Genomic DNA, 25,718 nt, shown 5'->3' with positions numbered 1-25,718 from the left:
GTGTATATATATATATATATATATATATATATATATATATATATATATATATATATATATATATATATATATATTATATATAGGAAGGGAGTACCACCACTGGCTAGAAGCGGTCCCTTAGCCTTGAAGGAAACCACACAACGTATTAGAGGGAATGTTTAGGTCCCCTCCAATACAGTTTGTGTGTGCTTTTCACCTACCACCCTCTTCCTTTTGCGTTTTGTTGTGCTTTATTAGATATTTAAAGGTTACAATATGTACACTGGTGCTTTATTAGATATATAAAGGTTACATGATGTACATTGGTTGATACAATGAGTGCTTAAAGGTTATGGATCTTCTGAAGCTCCTCCGCTTCCAGACAGGAACCGAGGACACAGCAGGGGTATCCCCTCTGCATCGCCACACTGAGGCACTGAAACAAAAAACTGGCAGCCCCTGGGTCTCTGGTGACGTCAATGAGCCTGGAACTATATATTATACATATATATATATATATGAATAACCTTTCTATATCCCAAGTGATTAAATAGGAGGACATACTACCACATTTAAGAGATTGTAATCTGTAACACTAGCTCAACGATCGCGGATTGAGGAATCAATGACTGGGTAGAACTTAGAATAAGGAGTTTTGGGGGAAATAGGACAAATGCGGTAACCTCCATAGCAGCAGCGCCCACACACGGTCTTTTAAAATAACTCTCATTATCTTAAATCTGCTAGATAAGAAATAGGAATTACTGGGTTTTGACTACCACAGGATGTATAAAGTTAGATGACACCAGATTCATGCGAACACTGAGTGTGCCAACAACAATAACAAAGGAACGTTGACGTCGGGAAAGCAGTTGACGAAGAGCATACAGAATTGCATCCAGGTCAGCCGTGAAGATGCCAGTCTCCGGGGGTAGGAGGCACACACAAGGGTTTGGTCAGGAAAGACCACGGAGTAGCCAAAACCGTTGGCAGACCTGGGCGTGGAGTAGTGGAGTGTTTGGCGAACAAATCTAACATCACAACCAGAAAGAACACTTTCTTGATCTGGTACAGGACTCCTTTCTCACACAGCATGTGGCAGACTCTATGCTCGATCAAATACAGGTAGGGGGAAAAGCTCAACCCTTCGTATGATCACAATATTCTAAGATGGATTTCAATTATAGAAACCCATGTAAAGGTCTAGGATGATGACTTTCTAGATTACCGTCGAGAAGACTATTAAGGAATGAGAGAGGCATAGCGAAACACCTGGAGGGAGCTAATAGGTGATCGAGGTATGGAAGCGTCATGGAAAAATGTATAAAATATCATCACTGAACTTGTTCAAAAATATGTGCCAAGGAGGAGAACGAAAAGAAAGGGATCTATAGATGAATGACAAAGGTTATCTTGAGAGGTTATCTTGAGATGATTTCGGGGCTTTTTAGTGTCCCCACGGCCCAGTCCTCGACCAGGCCTCCACCCCTAGGAAGCAGCCCGTGACAGCTGACTAACACCCAGGTACCTATTTTACTGCTAGGTAACAGGGGCATAGGGTGAAAGAAACTCTGCCCATTGTTTCTCGCCGGCACCTGGGATCGAACCCAGGACCACAGGATCACAAGTCCAGCGTGCTGTCCGCTCGGCCAACCGGCTCCCTAGGTAAGGTGGTAAAAAAAAACACTCGAATAACTAAACGGAACCTCTGGAGAAGGAAAAGGTATCAAAATGCAGGTAAAATCAACGCAAGATGGGTTTGTTAAAATTAGATGCTATGAAAAAAACATAGATTAGGATATATATAGAAGGACGTTAAATTCAACCACCCAGGAAATCAGATCAGCCAAAAGAAACTAGGAAAGAAAACGTGCTCAAAACATAAATTAAGATCCAAAGTCGTTATAAGCCTATATAAGAAAGTAAAACCAAAACAAAGGAGTCGACAGGACCCATATAAGACGAGACTAACCAAGTCAGAATGGATGAGGAAAGAGCAGTCAACCATGTGAATGAATACTTTGCATCACTTCTCGCACTAGAGATTAGACACCATCTCAATACCCACATAAATGTTTGAAGGTGAAACAAACGATTGTCATAATCAGGAAGAGCATTGCCAAAATACAAGGCTCAAAAGCCTAAGGAGTGGAGGGTATTTAGTCCAAAGTCATAAAGGAACTTGCAAAAATAACTGGCTACAATTGAAACTAATTTTCCGAAAATCTCCAGACCAAAGGATAGTAGATTGGAAATATGCTGCAAACGACACCAGCATAAAAGGTAGGAGCTCAGCAGAAAACTAACATCCGATCAGCTTGACTTCACACATCTGCAAGTACACGGAGAAAACCATTCACCATCTCACCGTGAAAAATCTAGGAAAATCTTCGCAACATGGGTTTGTTCAAATTATATCCTACCTTACAAATCTGCTCACATTTTTTAAAATGGTAACCAGCTATTCAGACAAAATATTTCCAGTAGATGTAGTATACATGGACTTCGCTATAAAGCTTTTGATAAGCTACCAAATAAAAGACTGGCAAAGAAATTACAATCACATGGAATAAATGGTAAAATACTAGAATGGATAAAGCAATGGTTAAAACAAAGAAAGCAAAGGGCAGTCCTAAACAGAAATGAATCAGATTGGAGAAATGTGGCGAGTGAAGGTAGCAAATGCAAGGGTCCTTTTTGGGACCAACCCTTCTTGTCACATACATCAATGACACAGATGAGAATATTACAAACCACATCATCAAATTTACAGATACTAATATTTATAGTCAAGTGGTAGGATATTGAGGCCTTACAAAGAGATCTACATGAACTACACAAATAGCCAGAAGAATGGCAAATAATTTTTAATATCGAAAAATGCAAGACCTTGCATGTAGGGCATAACAACTCACGCCCAAGTACAAATTAACAACATTACCTTGCAGCAGATTGATGAAGAAAAGAAAAAAAACCTAGTCAGAATCCACCATTAACCGAAAGTTGCAGAAGTGGGAGCTGCACTAAAAAAAAAAATAAAAAAAAAATACTGTACACCCAAACCCTGGGAACAGTTAGGCGAACCTTTGACTTTAAGGAAAGAAGGTAGTTATCAAACTGTATAAATCTTTGGTGCGTCACCACTTGGATTATTGTATCTAAGCATGGAGACCTCTTTTCAAAAAGACACACCGGCCTTGGAGGAAGTTCAACACCGGGCAGCAAAACTCATTCCAAAACTAAGCCGACTCTCATATCAGGAACAATTGAGGGCTACAGGGCTAGCAACACTTCAAACCAGGCATGACAGGGCTGATCTCATTAAAACTTTTGAAATACTGGACAATTTGGAGGATATTGATAGACAACTTCAAAAGGTCAGATGTAACACAAACAAAGAGCAACGGTTTCAAGCTCAATAAGCCTCAATGTTGGACGGGAAAAAAAAAAAATAAATAAAAAAAAAAGATGCTTTTCCACTCATAAGGTTATAAACCCATGAAACCAGCTTCCCATCGAATGCCCATTTGTATGTTCATTTGTCTCATTTGTATGGATACCATCTCACATAGGTGCTGTCCAGCATGATGACACAGATAATGCAGCTAAAAATGCATGTGATAAGCTTGAAATTGAGTTAGATCTGGGCATTCCAATCTCTGTTGTAAAACCCCACAGTATTTCAGGAAATTATAGATAGCAGAAGACTAGTCATTTACATTTAAAGGCCAAAAAGCACAAGGACTGTATAACGTAATTATCAAAAGGAGGAAGCAATTCGGGGAGACTATGTAGCACCATCAAAGGTTCAGGATATTCAACAGGCGCTAAACATCACTAAGGATGCCAATACGGCAAGAGTATAAAATGTCATATGTTTAGAACCAAGAACTATATGTATGGGCAGCACAAAACATCCACTAGACAGTGCAACATTGTAAATTGCCAGAATTAGGCTGGGGTCAGTAAATAGATGCTTGCTGAATCTTGGCCCTGTGAGATGGGGATATTAGATGAACTTAGTTTTTTATCTGCACGCTGTAATCTTTCGTACATAATAGGGCAGCACCACACTGCTATGTTTACCCAAGCTTGTTAATAAAACAAAATACAAAATTATCAGGGGCCACATTAAACACAGTTTAATGAAGCAAATTACAAATTATCATTTAGAAAATATTAGGAAACAAAAAAATTGTCTTTTTAAATACCTTTTATAGTATATAGCATGGCAATTTTTTTGTTTAGTGGACATGCCGTGTCGTAACATTAGTCTTATATTTTTTATTTAGATATACAAGTGTTCTTAAATTCTTGTATAGCCCCTAACAGTGTTTTGGGCAGGTCCTTAATCTTAATTTTCCCTTGAATACGACCTGCCAAACCAGGTACCCATTCACTGCTGGGTGAACAGATTTGTACAGTTAAGGATTGACACCTGGTCAATCCTCCCCAGCCTGGATACAAACCCAGGCTAAAATCGCTCGCGAAGCCGGCTTGTCGAGGTCCTCCGCCAATTTGCTCAACGATTTTTTCAAGCTAGATATTAAAATTTTACAGTTTGTGGTATTTACAGCTTTGGCTGGTAGGCAGTTACACGAGTTTATAACACTGGATGAAAAAGCATCTCCTGCATTGTGGCTTCTTGAGCTTAAAATCATTGCTCCTTGTTTGTGTTACATCTGACCTTTTGAAGGAATTGTTTAGATCATCACCCTCCAAATTGTTCAGTATTTTCAAGTTTCAATGAGATCCACTCTGTCATGCCTGGTCTGCAGTGTTGTTAACCCTGAGGTCCTTTTCTTCATCAATGTGCTGTCATATTATTAATTTGGTAGTGACATGGGTTGTTTGTTATACACTAAACTGTAGTGTAAATACAGAAATATGTTTTAATTATACAGATGTATCACAGCTGAGAGTTGGCATTTTTTATTCAAGTGCCGTGCTTTATGTATAGAGTACATACATGAATTAGCAGTAGGGTCACTGTAATGTGAAATGAAGGTCTAAAAAGAGTGTACCTTAACTTTAAAAGTGATAGAATCTTTGTACAGTATTATGAATAGTATACACTGTCATGAACAGTACTGTGCTAAGCTAAACAATACAAAAGCGCAGAAGAGGATAACGTAATCTTCTCAGCTTCGTAAAAGTCAATGTCAATTTTATTTACATCTCAAATATTTTTTTTTCAACAATAGCAATATATTAGTCAATGCTACAATGGTGTAGCAGATGGTGTTGGCTACAGTGGTGTAGCCAACACTGTCAGCATACTTCGACCCATCTGTAAACAGAGATATGGAACGCGAGAAGAAAAATGTTAAAATTAAAGGATTTTCAGAACAGTAGGAGGGGTATGTCTTTACCATGTCGGCCAGCATCTAGTAAAATTTCACAAGCAGTACTCTCCATGTGGGCAAGGTAGAAGGAAGTAAGTAATTATCAAAGAAGGCACCAAGCCAGGAAGGCTATGTAGCACTATTAAATGTGCGGAATAATCAGAGGGCGCTAAATATTACTGAGGATGTCAATATGAGAACAGAAATGCATAAGGCGAACGATATCAAAAGTATCTGATTCACCAAGAATTCTATCGAGGGACAAGTGACCGCGGGGGACGGTCGGAAAGGAAGACACACGCTCGTCCTGGAAGTCAGGACATTCAACAAAGATATGCACTACTGTAAGAGGGACAATGCAGTTACAACAATAAGGAGCAGGGCAGCGCTTCATTAAGTGTCCGTGAACTAAGCGTGTATGGCCAATATGCAACCTGGGCAAGGTAGAAACAACACAAGGAAGACATTGCAAACGTGGACAGAGAATGAGGGAACAGGTCCCTCCTGAAAGGCGATGGCAAAGTATGGCTATCTTGAGATGATATTTTGAGGTTATCTTGAGATGATTTCTGGGCTTAGTGTCCCCGTGGCCCAGTCCTCGACCAGGCCTCCACCCCTAGGAAGCAGCCCGTAGCAGCTCTCTAACCCCCAGGTATCTATTTACTGCTAGGTAACAGGGGCATCAGGGTGAAAGAAACATTTTGCCCATTTGTCTCCGCCTCCACCGGGGATGGAACCCGGAACCTCAGGACTGCAAATCCGAAGCGCTGTCCACCCAGCTGTCAGGCGCCTAAGAGAGTGCGTGCCCATGGCACAAGAAAGAGTGGGATATTGCAGGAACTGTGTGAGGTAGTAAAGGTAGTAATGATCCTATAGACAGGATGCCAGTTTCAACATACAAGCTCTTGGTGGGGATGAAAGAAAGGCATCAGGGCCAAGGCTAATCTAGTATGGTACAGTGTGTTTAGATGAAAGGTTGAGGGAGGGGCAGCCACAATCAGGTGCAGACAGTACAAGAGAGAAGTACAAATAGAGAAGTGTACATTTATCAGCTCCCCAGGAAGTACAGGACAAAATTTAAGTAAGGTAAGGGCCTTAGAGCATTCAACTCGGTGAACAACATGGGGGATGACCAAGATAGATGGGTGTTGAAGATTAACACCAAGAGTTTGGCTTTATGCTAAAATAGCAGGGATTTAACGGTGATAACAAGGGGGACGAGGAATGATATGCCTTCAAATAAAAATCATTGCACGTCTTGGTTGTAGAGAACTTGAATCTACGATTGGTGGCCCAAGACAATTCATTATTGATCAGGAGTTAGAGCTGGCAATGGAGGTAAGAGAAGTAGTAACTACAATTGCAGAGAGTGAGATTGTCAACCTAAAGAGCTGAGAAAATGCCAGAGGAGAAAGGGAGACCATTTAGGGCAACCAAGAAAAGAAGTGCTCAAAACACTCAATACCTTGGAGAACACCTTAATATTATTGAAAAGAGTGGGAAAGTAATATCAACTCTCACTTAAAATAAATGATGAGAGAGGAAGCTTTGAGGTAAAAATGAGACTGCTGTAAAGGCCAAAAGAATGTAGTTGGGTTAATTTTTTATATCAAGGGAGGGGGAAGGGGGGGGATGGTGTTATATGCATTTACAAGGGCAAAAAAACTGCAACAATGGAGGAATTCACAGCAAAGTCAGCTCAAAAGTTGACCTCCAAGTCCACTAAGATATCAGTCATGTTGCAACACTTGAGAAAGCTAAATTGAGAGGTGAAAGGATAGTGATGGCAATTCAGTAATCATACGAAACATACATTAACCATATATTCAAAAACTTTGCAGAAACAAATTGTCAGGGCAATGGGAGGAAAATTATAAGGGAAAGCTTCTTGAGTACTGGGTTTTCCTAATGGGAAGAACCACCACCTTGAGCCAGTCTTCAGGGACTGACATCTCCAAAATACGGTTATAGATATAGTGTAATAGAAAATATTGCAAAACAGCAGATGATGGAGGATCTCATAGTAAAAACCATCTGAGCTTGTCTAAAAAGTGAAAACACAGTTCTGTCTGCCAAGAAGCATCATGGAGGTGTGAGGGTGAGGCCGGCATCAAGCAGGGTGGTCTTGGTGGTGGTGGCGAACAGTGTTTTGTGGTACAAATCACTGGAGAAGATCAGATTCGCCCCTTCTCTGGTCTCCAGGATGTCAACCAATGAGATGTTAGCGATGGTTGAGATTTTTGTCTAAAGTTCTGCCATGGTGAGGGAGTGGTTCTCCTGGAAGCAAACCTTGACCTTGTGCATCATGGTGCAGGTCGCCCTAAAACATAGATGCTTTGGTCGACAGCTTACTCCAGATGCAATCCCCTCAACAGAATGCAGTAGTGACGGACGGAGTGGAGCGGCAGAGAAGATACGCCTTCCCCCATGGTGAGCGTGCAAGCTTCTTGTTTTGTGGATCTTGTGATCACGCCAAGCATTGGCTTCTGGAAACAAACACAAAGTTCTGATAAATGTGATATAAAAAGTTGCTTTTCATAAAAATTGGCATAAAAAACATGTATATTCTATTGAAGAACAGACATTGTAAAGCACAGCTATAAGAATAAACTTAAAATATAAATATAAGGACACAATATTACAGGAGATCAGGACCAAGTTCAGAGATATTAGGGTTGGGGGGGGGCATAGGTAAAGTACATCAGAACTACGAGACAGGAAGAAAAACACTTGGAGAATGACAAAGAAGTGTGTGATGAACTTAGGACATTCCAGGAGTTCTACAAACCAGAACAAGATTAGTGTCCAAGGATAACAGACAGTGAGAAGCAACGTTAGGCAGAACTGAAGTTACTGTAGAAGAGGTAAAAAGACACTTGGAGGAGCTGGATGTAGCAAAAGCAGTAAGATCAGATTAGATGTAAGTGTGTTTACTAAAGAATGATGCAGGGATTTTGTATTAGAGCTTTCAGCAAAACACTAGGGATAGATCAGCATATTACTAGAGACTGGAGAATATTCTAGATATCAGGAAAAGGGGAAATGTAGTTCCAGTATTTAAGGGAACAAACATGAAGCACTACAGACCAGTGTCATGCACCTGATTCAAACTACTGGAAAACGTCCTCAGGAAAAGAATTTTAAACCATTTCAGATAAAATAATGCTTAACAAACTTGTCTGAATTTTATTACAAGGTCGCCAAAATAAGGCCAGAGAATTAAGAATGGGTAGGCTCCATCTTTCTAGAATATTAGAAAGCTTTTGATACAGTTCCTCACAAAGATTAATACTCAAGATGGAGAGAAAATCAGGGATAACAGGAAGGACACTGAATTAGGTAAGGGAGTACCTGATGGACAGGAAACAAAGGGTCAAGGTCGGGATATGACAGACTATAGAGGAGTGGAAAGAGAGGTTCCTGTGGCCCTGTCCTGAGACTATTACACTTTCTTATTTATGTACATGACCTATCAGATGGAGTGAGCACATACATTTTAATGTTTGCAGCTGAGGAACTTAGTCTCATCAAAGTTGATGAGACTAAGAACTGAGGAGGACAGTAGTGCACTGCAAGAAGACTTTGACAAGCTCCAGGATTGAGTAGATAAATATCTGATAGAATTCAATCCAAATAAATGTAAGGTAATGACAATGGGGAAAAAAAGATATGGGAAACCTTTAGGTAACTACAGCACAAGAAAAAGACAACTACAGTGTTACCTTCATTTACGAATTTAATCCGTTCCCAGAGACGGTTCGTCAACCGTAAATTCGTAAACCAAAACGAATTTCCCACAAGAAATAATGTAAATTTAATTAATCTGTTCTACACTCCCCAAAATATTAACTTCATAATACATTTTATATATAATACTACTAATATTATGTACTACAGTACAGTATATCTTATCTTAATTGAGGACACATGTTGGTGTATGGAAGATGGTGAGAAGGGAACCCGCCAAACACACACCGAAACTATGACATTGGTACAACGTTCGAACAAGTTTTACCACCACCTAACCAGTTATAACAACCAATATAGCAAGTTGTAACAACGTTCTAATACGTCAAAAACACGTTAAGCCAAGATGTAACATCTTTATTACAAGTTGTAACAAGCAGAAAATAGAGAAAGTTACGGTTTGTGTTTCTAGGGAAGGAGGAGAGGTGTTAGTGTTTGGAAGGGGGAGTCCCATTCCATTATAACATCAGACACTGATGACATTTCAGAGGTACTCTCTCCTATGTTTTGCAGGCATACCATTAGGACCTTTTAGTGGCTCACTGCTTGCTTGTCTTACTAGGAATCTGTCTATAGACATTTCTCAATTTCTCACTCCATCCCCTGCTTGCTTTAAATGCTTTCATCTCTGTATCACTTGTTCCAGGGGTTTTCTTTATTAGATCTTCTGCAATAGCCTTGCTGTTTCATAAATGATGGTCTCTGAAATGCTCTCAGAGACCATGGCGAAATATATAAGAACTTTTATGTTCAGAAACCAAAAATGCACAAAAGACAATGAAATTCTTCACAAAGAATTCAAGCGTGGTCATCACTAGGTGGGAGACACTGGTAAACTGAAGTGCACTATGCGCTCAGTCAGCCCATACTCTTCTTGAGTATCTTGAGATAATTTCGGGGCTTTAGTGTCCCTGCGGCCCGGTCCTCGACCAGGCCTCCACCCCCAGGAAGCAGCCCGTGACAGCTGACTAACAGCCAGGTACCTATTTTACTGCTAGGTAACAGGGGCATAGGGTGAAAGAAACTGCCCATTGTTTCTTGCCGGCGCCTGGGATCGAACCCAGGACCACATGATCATAAGTCCAGCGTGCTGTCCGCTCGGCCGACCGGCTCCCTAAATATGTGTATAAAAATCTATAAGATACGTGTATAAAAAAATCAGCAAGCGAGGCAAAGCTCGTATACCGAGTCGAATTTTACGAAAAAATTTAGCTCGTAAATCGAAAAATTCGTAAAGATGGGCATTTGTCAACCGAGGTTCCACTGTACAAGATACAAGAGAAACAGACATGGGAGTGGATATAATCCCAATAATATTACTAGAAGCTCATGTGAACAGGATACTGTAAATGTAAGTAGCATAATTAATGTTGACAAACATAGGAACAGTATTTAATAAAATAAACAGGATTTAAAATCTACATTCTCGAAAATGCAGCACCAACATCGAACCTGCATCTCATGAAGCACAAAAGGAAAATTGAATCAGTTGTGGAGAAATAATTATTGTCTCTTTAATTGGTAGAGGGTGGACTGTATGAAGAATTATATTTTGTTTAGTTTCCATACAAATTAAATTGAGTTAGCCTAATGTAACTGATATTTAGACCATCCAGCTTGTTGAGCGTAGTCTCAGATTTGATTTAGATATTAAATTTATTTCCCTGGGTAAACCAGTTTGTTTCTATTTAAATTTGTCTAATTTATATATGATCACTGGACTGTCTAAACTATTTATAACTTAAGAGCTTAGCTGGCAGGTAGAATATGAAGTCCTCAACATATGATCGACAATATGGCTGCTCAGCGTCCATTTGATGGGAGAACTTGCTGGATCAGCACCTTCCTGCTGGCAAAGTCACTATTAGATTGAATTTATAATTATATTTTATTTCACCAAATTATCTCTTATAAATAATTGTATGAATAATGATCGTATGATCTTATATGATATATTGGTATTGTCATACCTTGTAACCTTTCTCATCTAACCCCTTGTGTTTGCCACCAACATATCTATCATGCCCACAATATATAAATAGTTAAGGGTATGGGTTATCACTTCTCTCTGATTGAAGTGTGAGGCAGACACGACCTGATTTAGAAATTGCAAAGTTTTGAACAGCAGCAAAGCAATATTTAGGCTGCGTAAAAACAATGGCACCATTTAGTAATTACACAAGTGTAACTACCTACGTATAGTTACTGGATGAGAGCTACGCTCATGGTGTCCCATCTTCCCAGCACTCCTTGCCATACAATTGTCTGAAACTACTGATGGTTTTGGCCTCCACCACCACCTCACCTAACTTGTTCCAGCCGTTTACCACTGTTTGTGAAAGTGAATTTTCTTATATTTCTTTGGCAGCTTTCTCTAGTTAGCCTTGATCTGTGTAATGGTGTGTAATGGTGTAAAAACCTCCCTCCACCTCCAGAGTTAAGGAGAAAACTCGTATATTATTTACTCATTGCACATTTAAGGCTATCTGTTTATAAATGTTTATAAATTCAAATTAATGATGTTAATTCAATTAATTCTTTAAAGAATTGGTTATTTTTTAGTTATATAATTTATAAGTAGTAATAGGAGAGAGAAAATTAATTTTCTAATTGATTGTTATGATGTATGACATAATAAGTCAAGTGGCATCAGCTGTGGGATGACATACTCTGTTTAACTAGGTGCTTATTAATGCAAGGAAATTCTTGTATTCTGTACAATGCATTGAAGGCATACATTGCTGAAACCCCTTTTATCCATAGCTTAAAGAAAAAATCAGCATTGAATGTAATGAAATGCCTCTTTCTGGTAGAGCCTTGATGGCTTCTTGAAACTAACTCGCTGAGATAGCTTCCCACTACTGAGTCACAATAATCATATTAGTCCTGTTGTCTACTGGGGACCAGAGCCAGAACCTGGCCCCCCCTCTCACAGAGGTACAGAGATCTAGGAATTATTATGATTACCCACACTGAGAAAATATCCAGCAAGTAGGTGAAGCAATGGAAACAACTGCATAGTTCACAAAAAGAAAGCATTGAAACAGCTAACAGACTCCACAAATAGTTCACTCAAAGTATGGCTCAAACTCCCTAATACACAAAGCTATTAACAAGTGGCATCTCAGGAGCTCCTGATTTCCACCCCAGCTACAAGTCAGTGTCGAGCTGGAGCTACCGAGGCATATCATTACACCTAAAGGTATGCTGAACTGAAGGGACAACTGTAAACTGAGGGAAGGAAAGAAACACCAGCATCCTATTGAGACCAAGATGGCTCTGGAGGAGTATAAGCCAGCTAGAGGGTGAAATAAAGCTCGAGACAATTTGCAAAACAGTGCCGAGTGAGTACTGTATTGACACCGAGTGATATTAAGGCAGTTCTGCCAAAGCTGAGAAATAGGAGGAGACTGTATTAAACATGATATGCTAATCAACAAACCACTAAGACAAAGACAAACACCAGAACAGACACTGAAGAAAGACGACAGAGACAGAGGAGAAAGGAGCAACAGAAAACTCCATGCTGTCACCATGACAAAATATGCAGGTGGGACACCAATTCAGCCATGTATGCACAGTATAAATAGTAGTAAACCCATGTCAAGAACTCCAGACTAGCAATTCAGTGGAGAAGGTCGAACCAGCAAGGTACATCGCTGGGTTGATTTGACGAAATAAGTGAAGACACTAAGAAATGCCTGCTTTCGGACACCACGTCAGAAGAGCTAGAAGGCAAGGCTGAGCCGGTCACCAAGGAGCCAGCAGGATCACCTCCAGAACCCACCATGGAAGATACTATAGGTGCTGCTGCTGCTGTTTTAGAATCAGCTACCAGGAACAAAAAGTTGCAAGCAGCACGGGTTATGGTGAGCCTGCCGTATTCACCTGGCACATGAGATGTACACTATTAGTGCATGGGCAACTCTAAATGAGCATTTTGAGAAGGACTATCCTAAACACATGCAGCTTAAAGTGCAGATTATGTCATGTCCACTCAAGAAATGTGGCTTGTAAAACACATTTGTGAAGCAAATACTAAAGACAAAGAATGACACATAAGCATATGGCACCCAAGGGACAGAGTTCAAAGGATGGCCTATACTTGTCTTTTGGAAAAGAATTGTAACTCGTGAACAAATCCACAAGGGCCGTGACAAGGATTCGAACCTGCGTCTAGGAGCATCCCAAACACTGCCTTAATCGACTGAGCTACGACAGGGTAAAGGAGTTGAAACTGAAGTTCTACTGAACTTACTGGATCCCGTAGCCTCTCCGAGGCACAAACCAGGATTTTACACAACTCCCCCCTGCACCCGAGCTATGTCAATAGGCCGTTCTCCCTCTTCGCCCTTACATCATTACACACAGAGTTTGCTCCGTTTGTGCCTCGGAGAGGCTACAGGATCCAGTAAGTTCAGTAGAACTTCGGTTTCAACTCTTTTACCCTGTTGTAGCTCAGTCGATTAAGGCAGTGTCTGGGATGCTCTAAGACGCAGGTTCAAATCCTGGTCATGGCCCTTGTGGATTTGTTCATTTGATGCATCATGTTAGTGTGATCTCTGTGTGTAATTGTAACTCACTATGATGAGGTGATTCAGAAAAGTCAGACAGGTCTGATATCCGTGACAGGACTGGGTGAAGGGTAAGGCTGAAGCTGGAAGCCCCAGGTATGCTAACTATTGGTAGCTTTGCACACTAGGGGGAGTTTGAGTTATGCTTTAAGTGAACCATTAGGATTTGCGTGAATCATTTGCAAAGTCTGTTGACTGTTTCAGTGCTTCATTTTTGTGAGCTGCACAGTTATTGGCATTGCTTCACTTACTTTTTTTATACTTTCTTATTGTGGGGTGATCGTAACAATTGCCAGCTCTGTGCCTCTATGAGGAGGGGGCCAGGTTCTGCCTCTGGTCCCTGATAGTCCAACAAGACTCCTACAACTGAGTCACAGATGTGACTCAATAGTGGGAAGCTATTTCAGCGAGCTAGTTTCAGGTATTTACCAGTAATTCCTCCAGACGGGAACTTGAACATTCATGAATATAATTAGCAAGCCAAGAAAAATGGGAAGGATGCAGGTAAAATAAGTTCTAGATCTCATTACCCTTTAGTCATTGTTGGATAAGCACCAGCTTACCCAACAGATTAAACCAAGCCGTGAACCTCCTGTTTTATCCCTATACCCCCCATCACCATAAGTTGTCCCTGCTAACAGCTGCAACTCTTGAACAGATTACTGTACTTCCAAATAGGGAAATAAGAAATATCTGTATGTGGTTTCTATGCAGGGAGAAACCTCAGCATTGAATGTGATGAAATGTCTCTTTCTGGTAGGTCTCTTCATGGCTCCATGAGATACCCACCTGGAACCTCCCAAACCTTGGGTGCCACACCAAGCTCTTAGCAGATCACAAGTGCCTACCGGAGACTAGAACCAGAATTTGGGTCCCCCTTAATAGAGGCAGAGGGGAGTCTGGATATACAAGAATGATAGAGTATTGAAGGAAAAAAACAGTGCACCAAAACCAGCAACTGTTTGGACAACGTTTGCAACCCTAAAACTATGTACACATTCATTGTCTAATACCACATTATACAATGGTTGCTATAATCAGTGCAGTGCACATGGTACCTCAGTACATCAGTGCACATGGGGGCTGAACAATTTTTTTTCCCTCCCATAGCTGCCTGATAAGTGAATAACAAATAAAATTCTACCAGTTTTAGAAAATGTATGGAAAATATTGGCAAAAATATAAATGTTCCTATTTGCAAAACTTTGATTATTGCACATCCCAGTGTGAACTAAAAGTATGGTGTACACTGGGATGCACAAATCAAGCCTGGAACAGGCTTGGGTCCTGGTAGTCCAGTCGAGTTCGTTCTTGACTCACAATCGAGAATTCCGGGTTCGAATCCCGGACAGGAAAGAAATGGTTGGGTGCATTTCCTATTGCCTAATGCCTCTGTTTACCTAGCAGTAAGTATGTACTCAGGAGTTAGTCAGCATGTTGTGGGGTTGCATCCTGGGCAGGATCAGTAATTCTACTGGGGGTTAGGGGGGAGGGGAACCGACCGACCTCAATGTAAGCCTAACATGTATGATTACACACTGCCTGCCTGTCCCGACACAATGAATTATTATCATTATTATTATTATTATTATTATTATTATTATTATTATTACAGAATATGCGCGACTAATTCTTGAACCAAGAGTGGAAAATCTGCAACCCAAGAAACCAGTCGTCTGGGCAAAAAAGAACAGGGAACACAATACTGTACTTTGAGCAAACAACTCAACCACATGATATTCAGAGGTAAGAATTAGGGAAATGCCATCTGGAACAGTGTCTTCCAGAAAAGGAGATGACAGAATATCAAGAATTTTATCCAAGGATAAGGCTGGCCTTTAATGGGACATGAGCCAGCTGCAAGTGTAAGAAAGCTTGACTGAGCTAAACAAAAGGTGCTGAGGCAAGATCAATACCAAAAGCTAATGGGAGATGCTATGTCAAAGCTGAATGATAAGACATGACAGGATTCAGTATGAGCTGTCTGTGTATAACTTGAGGGGAAGAGCTGATGGATGCTACAGAAATGAACTTAGACACACTTAGAGAGGAAAGTAGAGATTAAACAAATAAACAAATCCACAAGGGCCATGACGAGGGTTTGAACCTATGCACGGGATGTTCCCAGATGCGCCTTAGTCAACTGTACCACGACATGGTAAAAGAATTGCAACCTGGAGTGCTACTGCCCTCACGAAGATTTCGAAGCTTCTCAGAAGCACAATTGGAGTTTTACACAATTCCCCCATGCACTCGGGCTCTGTCAACCAGATATTCTACCTCTATGCCCTTACTTCAATACACACAGATATCCCATTAGCGTAATATATTAACATGACATGTTCATTTGATATATCATGCTATTGTCATACGTGTGTGTGTATGTGTGTAGAGATTATAATGTCACAGGCCTCTCAGAGTCTACATTACATTGTCCTGAAGCACTGACCACCACAAAAAGCAGAAATAGGTCTTCAGCCACACCCAGCCCACTGGGTAGATCATGTACTGGTAGGCAAAGTTGTGGTGTTCTAAGAACCATTTAAATTCATAATGGGAAAGTCGGTACCTGCCAATCACCAGCCACCCATGGGCAGCAAGGATGACTAGTATCCCAGACTAGCCCCAATCACTGAAGTTATTGAGCTGGCGCAAACAGTAATTGTTCAACATTTAATAAAAACCCAAAAGGAGCGGGAACATGAAGAATGTGACCCCTAGAGCTAACAGAAAATCAGCATGCCTGAGAGGCAAAACCAACCAGTTATCCGGGAAGGCCAGCACTCAGATCCCCCCTGGAGATGAAGCTTCTAAAAGGCTACAAACATTAGTCTGGTGAGGACCGTGGGTGCAAAGTTCAGGTTAAAGAGAAGAGCACACAAATGATGAGCAAAGTGTCCCAGCAGAAATATGAGGTACATATCCATTTTGACACGGTACCTGGAACACCACTCCGAACAGCTAAGAGGCGAGACGTTCTGGCAAAAGATCCTACAAGTCGACAAAAACAATGCAGCTCCATCACTCAGATTTGGAAGGATGTGAGCAGGCATAGACAAGACAAAATGTCAATCATTGTTGCTCTCAGCACTAACCTGGCAATGGTGCAAGGTGTCAAACCTATGCACACACTGAAGCAAGCAAAACATAATTAAGATTAACCACAGTTGCAATCATTCCTCAGATATAGGTCGTGTTAATAAGAAGTCCCAAAGCACTACATGATCTCAGGTTGACTGAAAAAGGAGTTGAACAGTTGGAACTTAAATTCTCAAGAAAAACAAATTTTAGCAGAGAACTGCAGTTGCTGACAGCATCAAAGAAGATTGTCTTGCTTAACAACTGAGGCAGATAGTGGTAACGAGACATGCATTGTGAACAACATACACATTTGCAAAATATAAATAGCATGTAACCCTTGTGCAGGACCGAGGTTCAATGAAATTCCGAACACTTATCTTTTTTCCAAACGCGCTGGATGCCGAATTATTGTCGTCTGGACTAGTAGCTAACTGTGTGTCATCTGGTGGTGGATGGGGCGAATTATTGGGGCTGCTTGTTTAGTAATTTTTGTTGTATTTTGATTGCTCCGCACTGTTAACAAAATAGTTTTTGTAGGGAGTTTGGGTGTCTTATAGTCTCCTTTAATTGCAGTTAGGGTAATTTACCTCAGTATACAGTACAGCAATTGCAGACTGCACATGTCCATGTCCTTGAAAGGCAATGAGTCTGCCTGTGTTTATTCATATGACCTTCAATGCCCAGTGCATAAGCTCAGGGAAGCAACTGAGGGAAAAGCCCAGAAAAATACCTTGAAATATGAAGGTATGCCTCATCCTTTAATTCAACTACACAGTGGTGCTCAAGATCTTATGAAGGAGAAATAGAGACCCCCCCCCCCCATTAAGTGTATTAGCTTTGCCAGTAGCAACCTTAATTGTTATGATACTAATACTGTACAATCATGTGACAAAATCCTTGTCTTGGTGCCTAATTTAAGTATCCTATGGGTATGATATCAGGTTGTCAAATCTTTAAATTGTCAAAACCACTAGTGTGTTAAGTGACCTTTAGGTAAATTCAGTATATTATGGTCTAGTTCTTGAAATCTTACTATGGGCCATAATACTGATATTGTCCAATTGCCCTATGCTTACAACTGTTTGACACCTAAGAATTTTTTTGAGATTACACTAGTTTCTTAACACTTTCACTGTCTACTGCTGCATATTCCATCATAAAACCAAAATACTATACTGTACTGTATGGAGTATGTGGGATGAAGCAAACAGTGTCATGCAACTTTTTTGCAATGGCTTATTATTAAGTATAAACATGGTGTGTGAATGAATTTAACATTGGGTTGTGTGCTCACCAGGAATCCGCAGCCTACTTTCCGGTGCGATTTGGGTGCCCCGCCGGGCCAGCGAAAATGTTAACTTCGTCTCTGACATAGCTCGAGTGCATTGGGGGAGTTGTGTAAAACCATGGTTTCTCTCTCGTAGAGGCTGCAGGATCCAAGTAAGTTAGGTACAACTTCTGGTTTCAACTCTTTTGACCATGTTGTAGCTCAGTCAATTAAGGCAGCGTCTGGGATGATCTCGGACGTAGGTTCAAATCCTCGTCACAACCCTTGTGGATTTGTTCATTTGTTAACTTTGTAAATTTGCAATTCAGTATTTGAATGCTCTAACAGCTATCTTCTCATATTTTATATCTGTAAATAAAAATTCTAGCTCTACCTGGCTGACTGGAAAAAATATAGTATTATATATACATAGTACAAAACAGAAAGCTACTTAATGAATAAGATATAATGTCTGGTGTTCTTTATGTGATATAAAGAGAATTTATAGCAACAAAATTGTACAAAATACTGTACTGTAATGTAACAAACAATGCATTTTCCCACCTACATCTAACAATAAACAGAAGTACATCTTTTGCCAGCTCACATAAGTCAATACTTTATGTGATACGGATGTTGTTCACCTCTTCTATTGGCTTCCAGAACAATCATTGTCTGGGTACCCAGCATTTTAAACTGCAAAAAAGTAACAAATTATTCATCTGTGAAAAAAACTAATTCAGTTAATTGAGACACAGAAAATCAATATAGAAGTGTCTGCCTGGACACACAGACAACAAAACTTGAATTAATTATATTTTTGCATTAATACAAAATCTGCATTAATGCCATTTTTAATTAATGTGTATTAATATATTGTTGTAACATCATTGACTTCTGTGCAAAATATTAAAGACAATTAATTGTCTTTATTAATTGTCTGACCCTGATTGATATATGGGTCAGATTCCATTAAGGTTCAGAACATATACACAAGGTTTTACATTCTTTTAAAGCCACTAACATGCATAGCGTTTCGGACAGGTCATTAATCCTAATGTTTCCCCTGGAATACGACCCGCCAAATTGTTTTAACAACCAGGTACCCATTCACTGCTGGGTGAACAGAGGCTACAGTGAAGGATTGGCGCCCAGTCAATCCTCCCTGGCCTGGATACGAACCCAAGCCAAAGGGCGAGTGCTTTACCACTGAGACTCCTCAGTGTCCCCGTGTTCTTGTATTCTATATACGTATGTACTGTTATATAAATGAATTATTATTATAAACAAAATAAGTGTCGCGGGAATCATACGGAGCACCGGGAGCAAACCTCAACAGGTGTCCCAGGAACTCCCAGGCGGAGCGGAGACACACGTCCACCTTCCTGCTTTACAGTAATGTTTACGTCTGGGAATTTAAAAATGGCGGTCGCCTCCAGTTATAAGCATGCGTGCGCACACGCACACAAAAACACACACACACACACACACACACACACACACACACACACACACACACACACACACACACACACACACACACACACACACACACACACACACACACACACACACACACACACACACACACACACACACACACACACACACACACACACACACACACACACACACACACACACACACACACACACACACACACACACACACACACACACACACACACACACACACACACACACACACACACACACACACACACACACACACACACACACACACACACACACACACACACACACACACACACACACACACACACACACACACACACACACACACACACACACACACACACACACACACACACACACACACACACACACTGAACCTTACGACACTAGAGAAAAGAAGGGAGAGAGGAGATATGATAGGGACATATAAAATACTCAGGGGAATTGACAAAGTGGAAATAGATCAAATGTTCACACGTAATAATAACAGAACGAGGGGACATGGGTGGAAACTGGAAACTCAGATGAGTCACAGAGATGTTAGGAAGTTTTCTTTTAGCGTGAGAGTAGTAGAAAAATGGAATGCACTTGGGGAACAGGTTGTGGAAGCAAATACTATTCATACTTTTAAAACTAGGTATGATAGGGAAATGGGACAGGAGTCATTGCTGTAAACAACCGATAGCTAGAAAGGCGGGATCCAAGAGTCAATGCTCGATCCTGCAAGCACATATAGGTGAGTACATATAGGTGAGTACACACACACACACACACACACACACACACACACACACACACACACACACACACACACACACACACACACACACACACATACATACATACATACATCTCCTTACACCCACAGATGATGAACATTCTAATTGTTATGTGAACAAGAGCTTGGATATACTATCCAACATCATATCTATGATTGCCCCGTTATCAGTGCTTTCAGACCACATGGCATGAGGTACTTCCAGCTCTGTAACTACTTTGTACACTCAGGAATATTAGAAGATTATTTATTAGAAGAATTATTTAGAAGATATTTATTAGAAGAATTATTTAGAAGATATTTATTAGAAGATATTTATTAGAAGAATTTTTATAATTATAATTATCGGAATTATTAGAAGAAGACATAATCTTCATTTTTAATTATTATAATTATAATTATTGGAATTATTAGCAGAAGACATAATCTCAAATTTGCAAGAAATTACCTATTTAAAATTATCTGTTAAGATTAAGGACCTACCGATGTGAGTATTTGTGTGGGGTGGCTAAATATGTATGTGTATGTATATATGTATACGTATGTATATGTACATGTATGCATGAGATTGATTGATTGATTGATGAAGATTAAGCCACCCAAAAGGTGGCACGGGCATGAATAGCCCGTAAGTGGTGGCCCTTTTGAGCCATTACCAGTATCAAGAGATGATACTGGAGATCTGTGGAGGTGCGACTGCACCCTGCGTGACGGGAGATGTCTCCCGTGCATTATTGTTTGTTCCTCTGGTCTCCTTAATCTTGTTCCCATCCTCCTATTTAGATAGTACTTTTTGTAAGTATGTGGACCATCGTACATACTAATGGACAATCCACTATCTAATGAACAATTAGATAGTAGAATTTGGTACTATTCACTGTATAGAGTCCCCTAAAAATAAAGCTAAAAACCGAATTTAAATATTCCTAGGCCTACTTCAGCACATATATGTACTACATTAGACCTCAAATACCGAGGAAGGTTAGGTTAGGTTTTATTTGAAACATTGGTGTAAAAACCTTTTCCGGTTTGTTCAAATTCAATAGTAACAATTTCTACTTTCTAACTTCCTTTTGTGTCAATATATGTACGATGGTCGTCATTGTTACTATAAGAACTACCTTAACAGAAGGATGGCCTGCATCCTCATGCACCGTTGAAATCCATTTATCCGAACACGAGTTTCCTGTTTGTTAGGTGCAGTAGTTTGCCCACCGTTTCCTCCCCGAAACGGTACGAGTGTTAGTGTTGTTGTTGTTTTAGATTCAGGTACTTAGAACAAAAGTTCCAAAGTAGCACGGGCTATGGTGAGCCCGTAGTAGACTTACCTGGCGCAGGAGCGGGGCTGTAACTGAGTGTTAGTGTGGGTTTAGGCATAGTATATACTAGCTCTATCTACAAATCCAACATTCTGTTTCGTAACTCATTTAGTATCTATTTACTCTTACCTGAAAAAATATTATTATTATTATTATAATACCAAGCTTAGTAGCATGCGACCTTTCAGTTGTTGTTGTTGTTGTTGTTGTTATAGATTCAGCTACTCGGAACAAGTTCCAAGTAGCACGGGCTATGGTGAGCCCGTAACTTATCTGGCACAGGAGCGGGGCAAGTAGCACGGGCTATGGTGAGTCCGTAGTGGATTTACCTGGCACAGGAGTGGTGCCTGGACCTTCCAGTTGTTGTTGTTGTTGTTAAAGATTTAGCTACTCAGGACGAAGTGTCCATGTAGCACGGGCTATGGTGAGCCCGTAACCTTCCAGTTGTTACAGGCGTCTTATATAGGGCAGAGTCAAATCTTTGACAATCTATGTAAATGCAGGTGGCTTGCTTTTCGCCTTTTCTTTGTTCAGTCATTCTATCTATAACAAATGTTCCAGAGATGTGTAAATATTTCATTAAATATGATCTGCTACCAAGAATTTTAGCCAAATATCCCCAGTTTGCTAACTGTAGGTAGTAACTAAGTGATTGTAACCTATCCACCGCCGCCCACTGGATGGGGGGCGGTGTGTAGGACAAACATATCAATTGTGACACTAGCTCTCCACATATGTCAGTTGCTTAATTTAGAAACTGTACTTGTGGTCGATCTCGAATCCATTGTTGATGTGATGATGTTCATTGAATTTTTTAACTAGCTCATCAAGATTGTAACTTGCTTAGCTGCATGAATTGTGGGGTTCAGTCCCTGAGCCCATTATGTGCCTCTGTAACCCTTTCCACTACCGCCCACAAGATGGGTATGGGGTACATAATAAACGAACTAAACTATTGTAAAAGCCTAGCAGCAGCAGCACAACTTCCCTGAGTTTATGTTCCGCCATCTTTGTCATTATTTTCTTCAGTACTTTATACAGTATACTTGATAAGGACACTGGCATGACGTGACTCCTTGCACTGGAGATCACCGAGACTAACTTGCACTGCATTTCAACAACCTATTTTAGGCTCCAAGGCGAGAACCTGAATGTGTGCGTGTGTGCATGTTAGGCTTATATCGAGATGCCCCATAAGGTAGACCTATTGCCCCTCTCCGGGATGTAACCCCATAACAAACTTACTCCTGGGTGCCTATTTACAATAGCCGAACAGGTGCATTAGGTGATAGGATACGCGCCAAAACTTTTCTGTCCCGCCTGAGACTCGAACCTGGAATTCTCGATTGGGAGTCGAGAATGAACTGTAGTTCTCGAACCAGTTCTCGAACTGGGAGTCGAGAACCATGAGTCCAGTTAAGCTATCAGGACTCATAGTAGCTTAACTGGCTCATGGCGTAAATGATAATTTACTGTACCTGAAATTATCTGGGGGCCACCATCTCTCTAGTGGCCTCAACAGGGACAAGAACCCGGCGGTTTGTCAAGGTCCCCCAATTTTTCCAGCTGAATTTTGAACTCTAGCAATGTCTTGGCATTCAACCAAATCCTGTCTAGTGAACCCTCTGCAAATCACAGAGCAACATTTGGAAACACTCCGGAAATAAATAGTCACGAATACACAATAAAATGTAGACACTGGTGACTCAACTTCTCTAATAAAGTTACACACGGGACTGAGAAAAAGTAATGTGTTATGAGACAACTCAAGTAGCCACTTCCTGACCCCCTTCACCTTGTGACCTTACCCCTGAACACCGTACATTGTCATGTATCAACTAACCATGTATCGTTTTTGCCCGAAACGCTTTGCGTAATAGTGGCTTTAGGCATTGTATGTACTAGCTCTATCTATAAATCTATAATTTTTTGTAAAATCTCTTGTATGTATGTACCTTACCTGAATAAACATTTATTTATTTATTTATTATTTATTTAACACCTCCCACACGTAAACAACTGTTGACCCAGTTATTTCCCGCTACACGGGAACGACAGGCTTCATATGGCCCTGTGCTGTGGCTGCCTCTAACCCAACAACAACAACAAACAACTGTTGAAGTGCCGAGATCCACACTGAAATCACCACCAGGTACAGTCTAGCACTGTACAGTAATCACCCGGTGGTGATTACTCGAAATTATTGACAACACTGAAATAGACAGCTTAATTATTTCCGACTCCCTCTCCTCACTACGAGCAATAAACAGTTTGCAATCAAGTAATAACGTGCTTGTCTCAGAAGCTAGACGTAGATATATAAGAATACTTAGCAAGAGGGTAAATATAAAAATGTTGTTGATTCCTTCTCACATTGGCATGCAGGAACATGACAAAGTTGACGCCCTTGCTAAGGCTGCAGTAAATAAAGACAGTATTGAACGGAATCTTGAGTTATCAAATACGTCCCTTAAAAGTGTCATTAGACGAGAACTCCTGGATGGATTTGAAGAAAGTAGAACAGTGCAAACTGGAACTAGCAGGTCCATTGTTCATCACAATGAAATGTGTGAAGTAAAATATGTGTATGGGGCAAGTAACAAAGTCAGTAGACTAACCGATGTTGTCACAGCTCGTATAAGACTTGGCTACAAGTATCTCTGGCAGTTCGGCTTGTATAGGGATCTAGATGAAGTAAAGTGTGTGGACAAAGACAGGGACACACACTCGAGCACTATATCTTGGACTGTAGTAAAATTGAGCCATTTAGAGATAAATCTAAGCTCACGCTGTATGATATGGCAACCTATCTTATTGCCAAGGAATCTATCTTATACCTGAAATCCTTGCACTGTATCCATATTTCGCTTCCAGTAGATAAACGACATATGAGATGAAGAAACAAGTAGTGTATTGTTAAGACTAATAATAAACAGAAGCTCCTCCATGACTCTGTAATATCTCCATTGGTCAAACTATTATGCATTAGCGATAAGACCTACCATTAATGTATAATGACTTACTGTAAATATATAGCTCTTGAAATAGAACATTCTCTGTAACTAGCTGACATTGTAACTATAAGGTGTGAAGGATAGATGAAATTGTTTATGTAATAATCTAAGATGAGGTCTGTTAAAGACCTTTTGTGCCCTCTGTAATGCTTTTTGCGCTACCGCTCACAGGATGGGTATGGGGTGCAGGGTTGCCAGATCTAAATTGCTGAAAGTAGCGAGCTGACGGTCTAAAAGTAGTGAATTTGTAATTAGAGTAGCCCAATTTTTTTTAGTGAATGATATGGGTTTCAAATATATTTTGATATATAGAGTACACTACACGATGTTAATTGTTTTATTAATATTATTTGTGCACATACACACACACATATTATATATATATATATATATATATATATATATATATATATATATATATATATATATATATATATATATATATATATATATATATATATATATTGATTTTTTGCCGCCAGAGGTGGATAGTTCATTAAGCATCCTCTATTCAACCAGTGAGTGGTGGTTTATTGTGCACCCCGAACCCCGACCAGTTGTGTAAGCGGACCCCGACCAGTTGTGTAAGCCAACCCCGACCAGTTGTGTAAGCGGACCCCGACCAGTTGTGTAAGCGGACCCCGACCAGTTGTGTAACTGCAAGCCTAGCATGAACGAACCGACAATAAATATACTTGAACTTGAAATGGACTTTAATGTTTTTTCGGCAGCTTTATTTCCTTAGTTTCCGAGCTGTTTTCTATACCGTGTATGTTGTAATAAACTATTCCTATATTTACAGTTGTTTCTCCCTGTGAAGATTATTAAACATTGGTGATTATAAGGGCGCGGAAGTTCAGCCTGGCCAGGGCCGCCAGTAGCCCGTGGGCCCGCCCCGGCAGCACCCAGTCTTTAATTTGGCACCTTTGTGGCACCTTGGTATAAGCCTAATATGTATATATACACACTGGCTGCCTGTCCCCCCTACACAATGATTTATTATTACCTATTTTATAATTTAATTTAAATATTAAATAAAATAATTTATTTAATTATTATAGTAAGCACTTAATAATTTAATAATATGTAGTAAGTACATACAAATTATTAAAAAGTACAGTTTAGTCATAGGAGATTCC

General features: G+C 40.2%; 2 long non-coding RNA genes across 8 annotated transcripts; one reads left to right on the top strand and one right to left on the bottom strand.

The window, feature by feature from the left end:
* Window positions 1–827: 827 nt before the first annotated feature.
* Window positions 828–25,334, top strand: LOC123765501 (uncharacterized). Its single transcript, XR_011230031.1, has 4 exons — window positions 828–1,104; window positions 15,261–15,391; window positions 18,024–18,166; window positions 25,099–25,334. It is a non-coding gene; the product is annotated as an uncharacterized lncRNA (long non-coding RNA).
* Window positions 5,130–19,480, bottom strand: LOC123765500 (uncharacterized). 7 transcript variants are annotated; one of them, XR_011230030.1, is made up of 5 exons: window positions 19,307–19,480; window positions 18,558–18,689; window positions 18,021–18,362; window positions 10,826–10,920; window positions 5,130–7,810 (listed from the first exon to the last, which is right to left on the bottom strand). It is a non-coding gene; the product is annotated as an uncharacterized lncRNA (long non-coding RNA). The 7 variants fall into 7 exon arrangements; XR_006773722.2 differs by having other exon boundaries at window positions 18,562–18,689; window positions 19,307–19,476; XR_011230025.1 differs by having other exon boundaries at window positions 18,021–18,277; window positions 18,562–18,689; window positions 19,307–19,468.
* Window positions 25,335–25,718: the final 384 nt, after the last annotated feature.

Source organism: Procambarus clarkii, chromosome 30, assembly GCF_040958095.1.
Source record: "Procambarus clarkii isolate CNS0578487 chromosome 30, FALCON_Pclarkii_2.0, whole genome shotgun sequence".
NCBI classification, from domain to species: Eukaryota; Metazoa; Arthropoda; class Malacostraca; order Decapoda; family Cambaridae; genus Procambarus; species Procambarus clarkii.
This window is presented reverse-complemented; position numbering and strand designations above follow the sequence as displayed.